The sequence below is a fragment of the Gymnogyps californianus genome, chromosome 14 (genome assembly GCF_018139145.2).
Source record: "Gymnogyps californianus isolate 813 chromosome 14, ASM1813914v2, whole genome shotgun sequence".
Lineage (NCBI taxonomy): Eukaryota > Metazoa > Chordata > Aves > Accipitriformes > Cathartidae > Gymnogyps > Gymnogyps californianus.
Genome location: NC_059484.1, coordinates 18,008,697 through 18,024,638, shown reverse-complemented (window position 1 = coordinate 18,024,638; position 15,942 = coordinate 18,008,697). Strand labels below are relative to the sequence as shown.

Below are 15,942 nucleotides of genomic sequence, written 5' to 3'. Positions count from 1 at the left end.
CCTCTCAGACTTAGGTCTCAGTACAGGTCAGATGGTCCCTTCTATCATATTTCAGGATTCCCAAGATCAGATCTGGGTTGTGCCTAGAGACACATGTCCACCATGAACTCTCCACAGCTTGACATCTTTCCAGTTTCGGCTGGGGAGAGGTTCCCTCCTCCACCTCCCTCCTGCTGTTGGGAGGGTTAGTGCCGTTACCGAGCAAGGCCCAGAGCTGCCTGCAGGCCCTGTGATGTGCAGGGAACTGACGTCAGCCAAGACTTGAAGGCTTGACGTTGCTCAGCCAGCCAGGAGAGCCTCATGAATTTCCTTGTAAAAGGAATTTCTTAGGATTCAGGGAGACTTGTGTTACATAATCCTTTGAAAACAGTATTTGACACTTAAAGGGCTATCCCCTTTACGAAGTCCCCAACAGAACCTGCAAGATGCCATGAGCGCTATTATTATTGCAATTCTTTTATTTTGTGCCATTTCAGCATCACTAGCATCTACAAAAGAAGTCAGATAAAATCCCAAATACAGATCTCTCATAACTTCACCTAATGCAAGCTCAACACATTTGGTCTTAATCTGAGCGCCTGGACCGGGATGAGTTCTGCAGGGCTGTAATAAAATAAATATTTTCCTGCACTGAGAATGGCTCAGTGAAAGGTTCAATGTCAGGTCAGCACAGCGAGCTCTTTAACCACATTTTGCTAGATATGGACCATGTCTTTACCTAAGAAATCGTCACAGCTCCATAGTGGCTGGTGGAGCGGAAGGGATTTAAGTCATTCACCTCTTCCTCATTTTAAATGTTGGACTTGGTCAGCATTTGAGGAAAGCTGGGCAGTGGGTACAGCCCCAGCTTCCAGAAATAAAAATGTTTCTACCAGAAAAATAAAATAAAAAAAATAATGAATGAGGGACTTTCTGTGGAGTTCCCTTTCCTGCTCTGCCCTGCTCAAATTGGATTACTTACAGAAACAAAGGGAACAAGCAGCCTTGTTGCAGCAGACTAGTCCCAGGTGAATAAGTGTGAGCTACTTAACAATTAGCAATAGAGTGAGAGCTCTTTTAATTGTTTTTTCAAACAAACCTGAACCACCTGTTCTGCCATTTTAATGCAGGAACCAAAGGAAATGTGATTCATAGGTGTATTATATAAAGGGAAGGTAGAGATGCTTGGGAAGGAAACTTGCCTCTTTGCTGCAGTGTGAGACAGAGCTTGAAAATTCAGTGACTGAATATTTTGTGTTATTGCACAACTGGGGCAGAAATAACCTGAACATCAGAAGAATTTGCTAAGGTTAGTAGTTTTCCATTCCTTTGCAATCGTGTTGTCTATCAGTACGCCATACATGAGCAAAAAAGCCTACTTCCCTGCTGGGTCATTCCAAAAGCTGTTCCTAAAGAGAATGTCACTGTACTAAAACTCTTGGTAACCATATATTTATTTTTTGTCGCTTTTCTTATAGCTGGGTGCTGCTGTAGAGTGAAGATAGTTCCCTTTCAATTTAGTGGGAATTGATTATGAACTCTAGAGATAAAATTCAGCTCTTTAGGTGGTGATTCCTTAGATGAAACTGATTTATCAAGTAACTTTTCTAAAGCTTGATACTTTCCTAGTTTGAGAAGTGGTTCATCTTCTACCTAACTATGCATTTAGTTACTGAATGTTAGCTCCATTGTGCCAGATAGAAGTGTTTTTCTCATTTCCAAACTCATACCAGCCCGTACAAAGAACTCAAAGGTTTGACCAAATTCAGAAAGAGGACTATGAGCAGAGCTGGAAACGAATGCAGGAGTTCTGGTTCCAGGTCTTGTACCTCTGACTAATTAATTTTTCACTGATGTGAATCAGTCTTCAGAAAGATCAACCCTACACACCACAGGTATCTAAGCTCAAAGCAAAGGTATCGGATGCATGCTTGCAGACCTAGGTCAGCAAGAAAGCCAACATGTGCTCATAACAGAGGTGGATGATGCTCTACACCTGGGTATAGAAGTTTTACTACTCACTTAAATTCAGCAAATGCATTCAATGTAATCTCATACCTCTTGGCAGAACCTAGCTCTCCTTGTTCAATGAAATAGTTATTTACTGAGATACTGCAGAGGCTGCTCTAGGAAAAGAAGATGGCTCTCTTGGTTGGGCTTACTGCAAAAATCTTCACTTATGATGTATTTTTCAGGAGAGGGCTTTTAAGGAAAGATTGATCCAAGTATGTATTTTTTGTTCACTGGCTGCCAGTAGAGAGGCTGATGTGTCCTGTCCTTGCAGAAGCTGGTTAAGTGAAAGTATTTCTTTATGGCTGTTGCCATTTATCCTTTCATTTTGGAGCAGCACTAATCTCTCTCCTTTTAGGGTGTGTCAGTACACTTACAGACTATGATAAGTTGCCCTGCATTGAAGGGTTTACAACCATATGTATATTTTTTGATTTTTTGGGACACATATAGATCATGTTAAAAACCAGAAGTCCATTGTTCAATCAATCAAGTTAATCCTGGTGCTCCTTGATAACTATAGCTATCGCATTTCAGAGTGATTTTACTGGATATTACTGGGATTACTTGTAGTAGCCACTCAGTCTAGACAGGGGTTTCTATTACAGTGAACACAGACAAAAGGGTAAGAAATATTAATGCCCAACATCCATTAACCATGCACAAACTGCGTATCAGAGAGTGGATCCTGTTCGCTTGGCTGTGGTTCCCCCTCCCTTTTGTTTATCTCTCAGGAGGGCACTGGCTTTTTTAATTAAAAAGAAACAGGTTGTCTTAATAAAGGGTGTGTGTGTGTGCAAAGAGCTGCTTGAAAACTTTGCCATTTAGAGTTAAGGGAAGTCAGAGATCTTTTGATGAACTGTCCCAGTATGGAAAGGTCCAAGTATTTTGGCCCAAGAGCTGTCTTCAGGATGGTTTTCTCTTGACCTTTCTGCAAGGTGGGAGCAGAGTCATGGTGATCTTGCCGAAATGAACAGCTTAGAAACTTGAATCTCTGAGAATCCTGTCGCTGTGAGAAATATGGCAAAGTGGATTTCAAGACTGTCATCAGGGCTCCATAAAATTATACTACCTGTTGTTTCTGAAGCAAAACCATTTAGAATGACAAGCATTCCAGGAATGCTGCTCCTTGAATAAATGTAATGTGGCAGTGACATGTAGTTCCCACCACCCCCTAGAAGACAATTCTGCTAAATTAGGACAGTTGGCTGATTAAAATTAGGCCTAGTTAACAAGGCACTGAGTGAGGTAATAAAGTTAAACTCTAAAGCATTTCAAATTCTCATTTTATGCTACTCCACATGTTCAAACTCGTAACACATGGGCAAACATTGTGCTTGCTGCCTAGACTGTTTGTTGTGTCACAGATTTTATTTTGGATAAGGCATATTTCAGATTGTTGTCAAATTGCCCATCATAACTGAAGCTCCACCAGGTCTTCCAAAGCCCATTAGGAGTTAGGGTAACAGTAGAAACACTTAAATGCTTTGCTTACATATGGCTTGCCATCCTGTATTCATTCACCCAAAGACCCTGATGTCCTTTTATTCTTGACATTCTTTTGGAATCAAAAGCTAATTAGCCACTGTTGGGAAGGGTCTGCAGATCCTGTGGAAGCAGAAGGCTCCAAAACCTTTTTTTTTGGGAGGGGGGGAATTAAAAAAAAAAAAAAAACAAAACAAAAAAAAACCCCAGTGATATAAGCAGCTTGCAATTATTTCAAGGTTCCCTTAATCCCTGGGTGATGAGGCCAATTCAGCACTATATGGATACATAAATCAAGATTTCCCTGCAAAACTTTACCTTGGTATAGACTTGGAGAACATACTCTGCATGCCAATGCTCTCAAACCCCTTTTATAGCGGACAGCTGATTTCAAGATGTTTGAACGTGATATAGGAGGCACGGGAATCTGTGTTACTGTTGCTCTCACAATGTCTGTCATTCAGTTTCTAAGGCTGGGCACTGTCCACCTCTACTCTTCCACAGCAAATTTGCCCATGACTGGAAGTCTTGTCTGTTGGTTGGCATAGCTCAACAGGGGGTTTGGTGGCTCCCAGGTCTTCCCTCCAGGCAGAGGGGAATAAGTAATGTGGCTGGTTTGGGTTTTTTTTTCTGTGAGGCAAGAGTTGTGTTGATATCCCTATTTTACAAAATGGAAACGTTGCTGTGATGAAGCTAAGATCCGAGTTTATCAAACTATGTAAGTACCTAATTCTCTGGGTTATTTTAACCAGCAGTTATGCTCTTAATACAGTTATGGATATGATAATTAGTTACTTGCATAAAACCTGTGGAGCAGGGCAATGCAGTTGGTTCCCTCAAATTTTAGGCTTACCAATGAACATTTTTTCTCTTGCTGTGTACATGTTTATCTTGATCCAGCAGCTGCAGGTCTGCTTATCTTGATACACTCCTCCCTTGAACTCTCATTTCACGGTAATAAAACAGGAGTTTCTAGGCTATTTCTCACTGCAGTGTCAGAAAGGAGAGGACAGCATAAATTTCTGTCCTCTTTTCCAGGAAGATCATCGTGGCTGGTGTTTTTTGCACCCTTATTTTGAAAGCAAAGCCTTCAAATGGGGATAGCGCTCTTCAAGCAGTCAATGGAGAGGCATAAACTATTGCTTGGAGAGTAAAACCCATCCCTCCTTGGAATAAGTTTCCTTATTTTCTTGTAGGTGCGTGGATGGGATGTGGCAATTCTTGCTGTCTTCTGGTATAAGTAAGGTGTAGGGTGATCCAAAGAAAGCATATGGTATGCTGTTAGAGTCCGAGAAGAACAAGATCAGAAAATCTCCCCTATGGAAACATTGCCTTTGTCCAGGGTGGTTTGCCAGGCAGCATAACCTGACTCTTTTGAAAGAGCTGAATTATTGTTATATAGCTTTAAAAACACAGTATCAAACTATACATATAATTTGAGGCTGGTTTTAATAAGCATTTTCTCTAGTCTGTGGTTCCCTCTGGTTTAAATGTTCTCAACTTTTTGGTCAAATAAATAACAGCCTAGAACAGTATTTTTAGGAAAAGATGATGCTTGGTGATGGCTGGGATTCTGTGGTTTTCACTGCCCTTCAGACAGCTTGGACTAATGGGTATACTTTTCAAGAAAACAAGCAAACAAAAAGAACAACTGGAAGGTTTTAGCTGAAACACCATCCAAGACAACTCACAACTTTTCCTTTGATTGTGTTAGCTGACGTGAGGGGTTTTCTTTTTTCCTGAATATAAGTGGACTTTCTGAACCTCTGTACACCTCCTCCTAGATTTCCTTTCCTTTATTTTTTCATACTTTCCTCCATTTTTTTTCTTCCTCCTTGTTGCTCATTCATTCTTTCATTTCTCTGTGTGTTCCTGCCACTGTTTCGCTGCCTCTCTTCCCAGTTCTTCTGCAGTTCAAAATTACCGTGTCTTGAACTGTTCCAACCAGTCCTGGCAAAAGTCAGCTCCTTGTCAAGGCCAAATTATGCTCTTGATCTAATGTTAAGATCATATCTGATCCCAAATGTGCCTAGATTAAAAGGGACAACTTATAGAAAGGTTGGAGAAGAGAAGGTGGCAGGAAAGCTTGGAGGACTGTGCCACAGAAAGTTCCAGGACCCCTGCTTTAGTTCAGGCTCATTTCCACAGGGCTATCAACAGCCAAGGGAGGATGATGAGGTGTGAACAAGAGCTGGAAGAAACCATGCAGAAAACACAGCACAACGTCTCAAATCTTCTAGAAACAGAAGATGAGTCTGTATGCTTTGAACTTGTAGGATGTACCAACTCAGGGCCTGGATTTTACTATCTGAATTTTCTTAAAACATAGCTGGGGGTGGGGAAGTGGCTGGGCCTATGAAGGCAGTACCAGAGAGGTCCTTACCAAGGAGTATCTGAAGGTTTTTTGGCTGATTCCCACTGGCTTGTGGATGAGGTCACTGTTTTCTTGAGGAAGATGGAAACGGAGGAGGCTTCTTCCTTGTGCCAGATCCACTTTAATCCCTTCTCTCCTGCCTGCTGGCACCCCACAAAGCCTGGCCCTGTGGTTTCAGTGGGTGACAAGAACCACCAGTAACAACTCATAGCAATGTGGGATTAACTGTTGTGAAGAATGACTAAAGTCCTGGGACTTCCTCTTTGCCTTTTCTGCCCAAATTATGCTTCTTGACAAATCCATTGCTTGACTGCTCTGTCACCTCCCCTCAGTCCCCACCTCCTGGCTGCATAGCTCAGCTCTGGATTTTTAGGAAGCAAAATGTTCTTCAGACCTAAAGACAGTGAAGAACTGCATTGATTTATGTGGCCTGAGATAATGGCCTCAGGCTGTCCTTCGAGCTTTTCTGTATTTCTTTCATTACTTCCCAATGCCACTCAGGTTCCTGCAAACTGAGCAATCAATGGTACTATACCAATGTCATTAACTTTGAATTAAACCTTTTTTTTTAAACTTTGTCAGTGATGTGGATGTTTTGGAAGTTACAGACTATGAAGGAGGTAATCGTCTGTGGGAAAGGCTGGCTGATGCTATTTCATTAGCCATCTGGCTGGGAGATCCTGACTGTACTACTTCAGACAGTTTTTGAAAGACTGTTGAAGATGTAGATGTTTAAATGATAACTAATAACAGTATTCATCTCAGTGATTCTCTTGGCAAAACTCTTGCTTTAACATTAGCTTTCAATAAAGCTCTGCCATTTTAAACTTTCATTTTAAACAGAAAAATGCTTTTAAAGTTTCAGATTTAAAAGCTTTTACAGAGCTTAATAAAAATTCACTTTTTGGGCAAAGCGCAGTTGACAGCTGTATTGGTACTGATGGTTTCTATTTAAAAACATGTTCCTTTCGTTTGCTGCATCTTGCAGCTGCTGAGATTCTTTGTCTTGATTCCTCTAAGTTTCTCCTACCATCTCACGGGCATCAGAGAGGGGGGGCGAGTGCCTTCAACAACACCAATGGAGAGAACTTGATTTTATTCTCTCACGTGACTCAGCTCTTTGTATGGATGTGGGAAGGATCAGGACCAAGTACCAGAGATGCTGGGCAGAAGAAGATGCTCTGTAGTGCACACAGTAGATGAGATGGTCAAACACTCCACCGTGCTTTACAAACTATCATTAGATACGTAGGTGGCAGGATGGCCAAGTACACCAGGCCTTCAAGCAGGAGAAATATACCCTTGATCCTTACTCCTGCTCTGTGACCAACCTACCAGGTAACTGGGCAAAGTACTCCAATATAAACTTGTTGGGACAGAGGTGACTGGTTATTTTTTAAGAAGTTGCATATTTCCTTGAATGATAAGGTCCTCTAGAGACAGTAATGACAGTGCTGTGGGAATCCTGCTAAATGCTGTTGGTTTTGGACAGAGAAGCAACAGCAAAACAATAACCAGAGTAAGATGGACTATTCCAAGAGAATAATTTAGGGGAAAAAAAAAATGCACATATGAATTTAGCGGCTAAAACATCTGTCTGGAGAGTCTGGGATCTGGCTGATCCTACTGTCACATTCCTGGATGCCCCTTGCTTCTAGGAAGAAGTTAGCAAAGTGAAGAAAAGGAAATCAAAAAGTTAATCTCTTGCCTAACTAGTAGCTGTATCTCTTTACCAGCTTAGCACTTCTGGGCCATATATCCATGTAGGAACCCCAGTTGTACTTCTTTTTATGTGTATTGACTTAGTGGAGTGCAAACATGTTAAAAAGTTCACTTTCTCCTTTATACGAGTCTATAAAAAAGCTCTTAAAATGGAGTCATAGGGTTTCAATGAGACAAATGAATGATCAGCTGAGACCTAACAGTCCTTTCCGATGGATTAGGTGCTTTAGTGTGAGAAATTTTAAGATGCTAATCAGCCTGGAGAGTTTTCATGCCTCCAGCACTATGTAATGACATAACATACTGCGATGCCTCCAAGTTATAATGGAATAGGCAAGAATGATGCAATAATAGGTATCACTCATGATATTTGATTCCAGTTAAAACTACGTTTTTCAAAAGTCTGTAGGCAGCAGAGATTTCTTATGCGTTTATGGGAATTTGAGTAAAACTAAACATATACACACTAGCTTGGAAATTTTTCTAACAGCTATTTGGACACAGTAATGTACAGAAATAATTGTAAACACATGCACAAGCAGATCAGTGTGTGTTTTCAGTGCCTGCTTTTAGGAGAAATAACACATTAACATATTTTCTGAATTTTGCAAATGCACTGCAAAATTGCAGCTCAATAAACTGAACTTTATATGTTCTTCTAAACTGATGACACCAGTATAATTTCAAGATGTTTTCCAGTTGGGATTTAGGAAGCTGTAAGACATGACACAAGTGTTCATAATAGGACATTTCAGCACAAATTTTAACTCACGCGGAGCTGATCCAAAATCAGCTCTCCGGCAAGGAATCTATCTGTTTACAACACTTACTGTGGAAGGGATCGATCCCACTGCCAGAGTAGTAAAACACACACTTGCTGCAATAGCACAGAAGCAGGTCACAGTTTGCCAGAAGGAATCATTTACTGTACAGAGCTGTTACATTTTATTTCTGTACATTTGGAAATTTTGAGTTACGTCCTGTCACTTACATTCGCAGGCATGCGAGTGCTGTGTTTATATTCCATGTTGGTCACTGAGATCACAAACACGATCAGTCACTGAGAAAAGGAAAAAAAAAAAAGGGCAGGATATTTCATCTGCATGTTTTTCTAGGAGTGGTATTGTTGTTTTGGGAGATAAAGAGCAGAACTGAAGTGTTTGGCAACAGCCCCAGGATAGCTGTTGTTCTACAGGCTTCACTGAGCATCAGAAGGATGCACCTGAGCTTGTGCTGAAATGGTTAACTAATAGCATGGGGCTAGGAAATCAGCATTCATCCCTGGCACAACTGCTTCAGGAATCGTGCCAGGAACTGGTAGCTGAAAGCCTCACTAAAAACAACAGGACAACACTATTAAATGCCTGGAGTCTTAAGTGGTTAGTAGTTTGTCAAGGTGACACGCTTGTGGTCTTTATTGAAGTGCAAGCTGAGAGACATCTCTGTTATTTATAGAAATGTGTAACCAATGCAGTTTGAGAGCATTTATGTTGTCATTGCAAGAACAAAATGTTATCTGCATAATTACAAAGTTATATTCTGATAGGGATTCTTATTTAAGCCTGTTACATGCTCCAGCAAAGCAGAAAATCCCTTACTGAGCACCGTTAATAATGGAGCATTAAGAATACACTGTTTTCTTTTCTTGCTTTATATACATCTATTTATTTTTAAAACAACTGTTTTTTGGTGCTTTCTAGGATTTCTCTCCTGGGTGCTGGAGACATCTTTTTCCCTGGACCTGGCTACAGGAAGGAATGTCTCTACAACCATTGCTGGTAATGTTCCCTATGCCTTGCTGGGACCAGCCCTCTCCCTCCCACCGCAGTCTGCAGCAGGGCCTGGGACAGGGATTTAGGTGAGCGATGGAGTGAGGGGAGTTTGTCAGCTCGAGGGAAAGCGCATGGCCCAGGAGAGGCTGATAATGTTCAGAGATTTCTTTCTGTAAGGATTAAACTGAACTTCCTTGTGGAGAAATTCATGATATGATGCCAGAGGACTAAAATACCTCTAATTTCCCCCAGCAATCTTCTTAGTAGAGTCCAGTGAGGTAGGCATGTCCTCAGGGATGTCCCAAGCACGGACTCGCACCTAGGCAGTGCCTCCAGTGATGGTGGGGATCTCCTGGGAATCCTCCTTGGGGGCTGAGGGGCTTTTCAGGCTGCGCTGATGTTGCGGGGTCCCTGCAGGAGATGGTGAGCAGCTGCCCGAGAGGCTCCACCAGCGATATCCGATGGCCTCGGCCACCTCCGCTTGTGGAGCGCTGGGCTGCAGACCCAGCCCTGCCCTCTCCCAACCCGGGGAGTAAAGGGGCGGCATCATTGTGTACAGACCCGTGATGAGTTTGGGCGATATAAAATAAGGCTCTTTGAAATGAAAAGGGAAGGAAAGGAGTGTGAACCCCCAAAAGGAAGTAGGTGAGAAGGAAGGCAGGAGGGAAGGGCAGATGGGGTAACTCCTGGCAATTAAGCCTTCCTGGAGGCAACCCCGCTCCCTGGGCAGAACCTGCCTGGCTGCTCCTTCCACTGCTGCTGCTTGGGCACAACAGATGGGTTGGCAGAACAAACAGCCAGTGATAATAAAAGAAATGGCCACTATCCATCAGGCTTTGCTTGTTGAGCCACTGGGAATTTGTATCTGGAAAGGTTGTGGAACTGGTCCTCCATTTAGCGCTGTGTCTAGCTGAGGTACGATGGTCAGGCAGCTGAGAGGGGAGCAGCCCAAGGAGCCCGATTTCCTACAGAGATTCCCACACTGCAGAGTCCTGTAGTTGGAGCATGGTTTAGCAGGCTACCCCGTACCTGCTCCGCTTAGTGCAATTTGCTGCTAGGATCCATGGATGTAGCTCGCCGTGCTGTGGGAAATGAGCTTGTCTCCCCAGTTTTGTTAAGGCACAGCAGTAAATTAAGTGGTGGAAAAAGAATGTGGAATCAAACCCTTTCCTGGGCTGGGCACTTGCAGAACTGGTAAGTGTAACATTAGCATTATGTGGCTTTATTATGGACACGTGCACACTTGGATTTAAAGGCCAGTGGCTAGACTGAGCAAATATTTAGTGCAGATGGGAGGAGGGAAAACATCTATTTTCTTGTGCCAGTACAAAGGATGACTAATTACACCAGGAACAGCTGCAGTGCCCTTGAAACTATAGAAAACCAGCTGATTCCTACCGTGCTGCCCCAGCCAACCCGCAACGCCTGAGACCCGCCAGGTAAAAACCAGGCTCTGTGCTTTGTCCAAGTCATTAGAGCTCCGCTTGGAGAGAAGTGAGCAAGGAACAAGCTTTGCTTCACTGCTTAAAGAGTTACTCAAAAAGAAAAAAAAAAAAAAAACCTGGAAGAAATGTTTCAGTCCAAAGTAATATTTACTTGGGTGCTTAAAACTTTGTAAAATGCCCTGAAGGTCACAAGCCATTCATCCTGCTGTGTATTTCTCTTTAAGAAGGTGCCTGTAAGTACTACTGGAACACATGTGTGATGAGGGGTTGCCATGGCAAACAGGTTTTGGCACTATTTAAGACAGAGTTTTATTGCGCAGCAGAATAAATAAGCATGTTAAAGCCACATACAGTAACTTGTTGGCACATACATTAATGCTCCCAAGGGCTGCAATAACTTAAGCACCTTCCCTTTAAACATTTTTCAGCGTTTTTTCTTTTTTATTGACTACATGCATTTAGTATTAGGGCAAGGAATGTCCCATTTCCACCCCCTTTTGAAGTGAGTAATTGAGGCAAAAAAGGAGGACTGTCTAATAAATCATAAAGGGGCATTGTGCACAGACAAGAGGGGCAATTTTCCCTTTCCTAACATACGTGAGGATAAGCCAGCGTGAGACCTGGCTGTGTACTAAATCCTGACTTGCTCCCTCCAGACATAGGAGTAGATTGGCGTGTTCATATTTCTGATGGAGCCTGAATAATCAGAAATAGTTTCACACCGTTTTCTGCGCTCTCTGTCTTGTTCTTTTGTGCCAAGCCAGTCTTCTACCACATCACAGCAGCAAGCTAGTTACTTCGGCTTTAGTCATTTTATGAACCACCTGTTCTGTTCCCAGTTTGGCTCCCAGTTCACACCAGTGAGTCCCGTCAGGTCTGGAAACACTCCCAGCTTTGAGGAAGTGCTGCAGGGAGGCAAGAGGCAAATCTGTGCCTGTAAGAGGGCTCAGGTTTGTGGTGCTTTTAAAGGTGAACATAAATTACGCTTTATAATGAAAGCTCTGGTTTAAGAAGAGTTATTAGTGTATTAGGCTGGGCTTTATTAGCTCGGAGGTTTCGGAGCCATGTGGGAGGTGTGACACTGGCTCCCTCTTCTGTGGGAAGCAGTAACTTTTCTGGTTTGGAGAACTTTGAAGCTGCCAGAAGCAGGCGAAGCCCACAAAATCCCCATCCCCTCCCACCTCGGATATATAAAAGCACAATTAGTGCCGACCTGATCAGATAACGCCCAGCTCTAAGGCCAGTGGCGCAGTTGCCTCCTCCCCTGGGGAGGGAAGGATGGCTGAGGTGTTCAGCCAGAGCTGGCAGTAATTGTTTCTTGTTTAAAAACTGGGGAATTGGTGAGTGCGATGGACCCAATTCTCTTTGGTTTATTGGTGAGTAAGAAAGTTACTGGGGAAGAACGACAGAAAGTACATCTCACCCTAAAAGAAGGCTGCAGGCAGTGCTGGCTCCCATTATACTCAGAAGAAAAATCTGTTTTACGTATTCCCTATGGTTTTAGGATGAAGGCTGTAACATGTTTTACTCTGAGGGCCCTTTTTGCCTCTTGCCCCATTGCTGAGGTGACCCCACAGCCTTCAGCAAGGCTTGGGCCGATCACCAGAGCTACTTGTCTCTCCTAAACTTTCCTGTACGCTCAGCGATCGCTGAAGCGTGCTCCAGCCTCATGAAACAGGGGAGGAAAAAAAGAGAGTTGATTATTTTATGAAACATACATGTTTGTAATATCGCATACTGATAGGTTCATTATGAATTACAATTTGCTGAGTAAGAGAATTCATGAGGGAGGGATAGTGCATGGAGAGAAAAGAACGAAAAAAAGGAGGGAGGTGATTTTTATGCCTATAAGGGCGTCTCCTGGGCATAACCAGAGTTGAAGACCTACCATTTCCTTCTAGCTGTTTGGATTTGCTTGCAATTAAAGCCTAGTGGAGCTGTCAGGGGCTGTTGACAAATATATTATAACCAACTTAGGTTAAGCGAAAGTTACTTAAAATTAATCCATCCCTGCGCAATACTCCGGTTTCACTTCAGAAGAATGTGCCAGGAGGAATAAGTACAATCCTGACCATGTTCGGAGAACCTCCTCAAGGTGGAAATTTGCAAATAGGGCTACTGTAGTATGTAATGAGAAGCTGCAGGGCTTTCAATTATCCCACATAGTCTGTCTCTTTGCAACTTGACTGACAGCTAATTATGCTGGTGCCATTTTTTTGGCAGTGGAATTTAATCTCCCAGATGGAAAGCAAATCAATCTGCCCATCGCTGCAGCTGAGGCATACTTTGGCTCAATTTTAATTTATTCTCCTAAGCCTAAGAAGGCTAGTCATTTCGAAGTACAAAAATATCAGATTTCTTCCGTTAACCAGGCTGGTGAAAAAGTGTGGAAGAGCGGGGGATTTCGTAGGCTACGCTGTGAAACGTTGTCGCTCCTTCCTTTGTATTAGGAAGCAGCAGTATCATCTCCCCTTGATTCCTGTTCGTGGAAGCTGACAAGGAAGAAGCATTTATGAGCGGGTTGCTAGTGATAATGGTTAAACATGAGTTGTGGCGGCATTAAGTAGGATTCTATGGCGGAATGAACTAAATCTCTGAAGAACTCGACACAAAAAGGAATCGGTGGCAATTTCCAAGCACTTTAGCCAGTGCGCGATAGCCCGGTTCCCACTGGGTTTCACGCCGAGGATATAAATACAATCCTTCTACTTACCTGCACTCTTCAGGCCTATCAATTATGCTGTTCCCTCTGAGTTGCTGTTACAACTTTAGGTATTACTGTCCTCTGTAAAACCATTGTAGAGCAGAGTATGTGACTAGTTACCGCAGGCTACAGACCTGATCTTCAAGTACCTGGGCACCTGCAGCTCCTGTCAATGCTATTTTTCAGGCTAGAAAACCCAATTTTAGCTAGGATCAAGGGGAAGGGAGCTCACAAAAACTTGGCGTTAATGAATGCTGGAAAATCGGAGCCTTATTTTTCTGCAAACTTTTGTCTGTTTGGCTAACGCTGTTTCAGCCTGCATATGGTGCCTGTTTTGTCTGTGGTGTTATTTTCCCTTTTGGGGTACTTTCTCTGAATTCTTAATCTCTCAGGTGTTTGGATGTACGTACTCTGTTTTTTGGAGAGTTTACAAATAGAAAGGTTCCCGATTCCCCTTTTTTACTGAAAAAAAAGCATTTCTAAAAGTGCTTTGCTTACACCTAATGAGTCTGATTCCAGTCTTTCTCACACTTGTACAAAACCACAGCCATTTCGCTGACTCTTCCTTAGTACATTTGGAGGCTGAAAGATTACAAGCTCTCCTATCTAGCTATGAATACCTATCTTTTATATTTACATATTATGTTTATAATTATGTTGATGCTGCTCCTAATGAGCCCTTGAATGACATCTTATAATTATGATGAAATCTTGTACATGGAAGCATTTGTTCATGACAAATCTCTGGAGAACAGATGTTCTGACGCTGCCCCATCAGTGCATTCGTTACCATGCTGCACGTTGTATTTCTGCAATGGGATAGTTAAGAGGGAGCCTGCGCAATGCCCTCTCAATTTGTAGCAGAGGAGAGATATCATTCAATAGATGATCGGAGTGCTAATTAGTCTGCGGGAAGAACGATCAATACCTGGGGAAAAACAGTGCAGGAGCAACTGAATGCGGGCTTGGAAAGTAACATCCTGTGTGTCCTGTAGCTGACGTTTGAGGTTATAATGCCTCTTAAAGATGCTAGCTGCAGGCATTTCTTTGAAAATGTACATGTAGCAAATGGAAATCCAACGTAATCTGGAAATAACCAGCTAAATGGCGCATTACGAGGAAACCCACCGCTCTCACCAGATGTCAGACCTCTCTTTGTGAAGCGCTGTAAAATATTGGCATGCCCTAATGGCCAGAAAATGGGACCTCTTCCAGTGCAACCTTGCCAACAGGGCTTTCTTTACCCAGGGGATGCGTTTCAGAGCAGAGCTGTAACAGTAAGGTGTAAGGATGGACACCGCCTTCAGGGTAGGGAGGTGGGGCAGACGGTGAGGCTCTTGGACTCTTTAGGTGGAAGCAATGGTTTGAACTTGGTAGCCACTGGCAATCAATCAGCACCGTCCATAAGGCAATGGAGAGGTACGCTAATGGGGAGGGACTGTATTTGGTACACAGGCAGCTGCATTAGTGGCCAGTTTCCAGATGGTTTGCGATTTATTCATCTAAAGTTAGATTATTTTTTTAAAATAAATCCATAATTTATTAGTCGTAAACAATTAGAACAAATATTTGTTCTTAATTATCCTAGAAGCTTAAATGCTGATGATAAAATACACAGTAGAAGACCCAAGACCTCTGAGCCAAATGCAAGGACTGCGGCGCAATCCTGCCTATTGCTTGCCCGCTTGTCTGAAAGCGGGGGGCACTGGGGTCCCCGGCTGCAAACGGGGATCAGAACAGGGGGAAGTCTTCACCATATTTCCGTACCTCCCATCAGGGTTGGTCCTTGCTCAGCTGCCTTACTTTTACTGATGCCCCAATCTCTGCTGCAGGGCGGTGTACCTCTGAATTTGCCGAAATGCTAAATCCAAACTTCCAAAAAAGTTGATGTCCAGCGAGGAGCAGAAGGAAATGCAGCAGGATTTGTTACTGAATCTTAAATGAATTGTCAAGTATGGAGGGCTGATTGCAGTGGAATGTAACATGAGACTGAAAGTCTAACCTGCCCATCGGCGCACTAACCATCCAGAAGACACATCCGCGTTACTGTTAGCAAACAATCTGCCCTTCCCAGATTCTTTTAGAAAAGTAAAGGTTATGCAAATGTTGTTGTTCATTGCTCCCATTTTTCAGGATTAAAAAAAAAAAGGATTTCAGAGAACAAGGATTCAAAAAGGCCGAGGAGCTACGGCGTGGTTATGGACTCTTCTTCTTTGGGAGGAGGGGGAAATGACCCCAAACTTGCCTTTTTTTTTTTTTTTTTTTTTTCTTACTTCCTCTCTGGGGCACAGAAACACTGCTGTCAACAGCTAATTGCTGCTATAACCCAGCCTGGCAACCTGACCGTGAATGTGGTAGGATAATTACACCAGCTCAACAAATCATAGAGGCTGACAACTTTGAATGAGGAAAGCTTCAGGAGGATGATAGGCTGTAAAATCGGAGGGAACT

At 42.9% G+C, this 15,942-nt stretch overlaps 1 long non-coding RNA gene across 2 annotated transcripts; it reads left to right on the top strand.

Annotated features, from left to right (window-relative positions):
* Positions 1-1,207: 1,207 nt before the first annotated feature.
* On the top strand, positions 1,208-15,731 carry LOC127022040 (uncharacterized). Of its 2 annotated transcripts, none has more exons than XR_007767288.1 (3): positions 1,208-1,288; positions 9,271-9,348; positions 15,324-15,731. It is a non-coding gene; the product is annotated as an uncharacterized LOC127022040 (long non-coding RNA). The 2 variants fall into 2 exon arrangements; XR_007767287.1 differs by having other exon boundaries at positions 9,271-9,428.
* Positions 15,732-15,942: the final 211 nt, after the last annotated feature.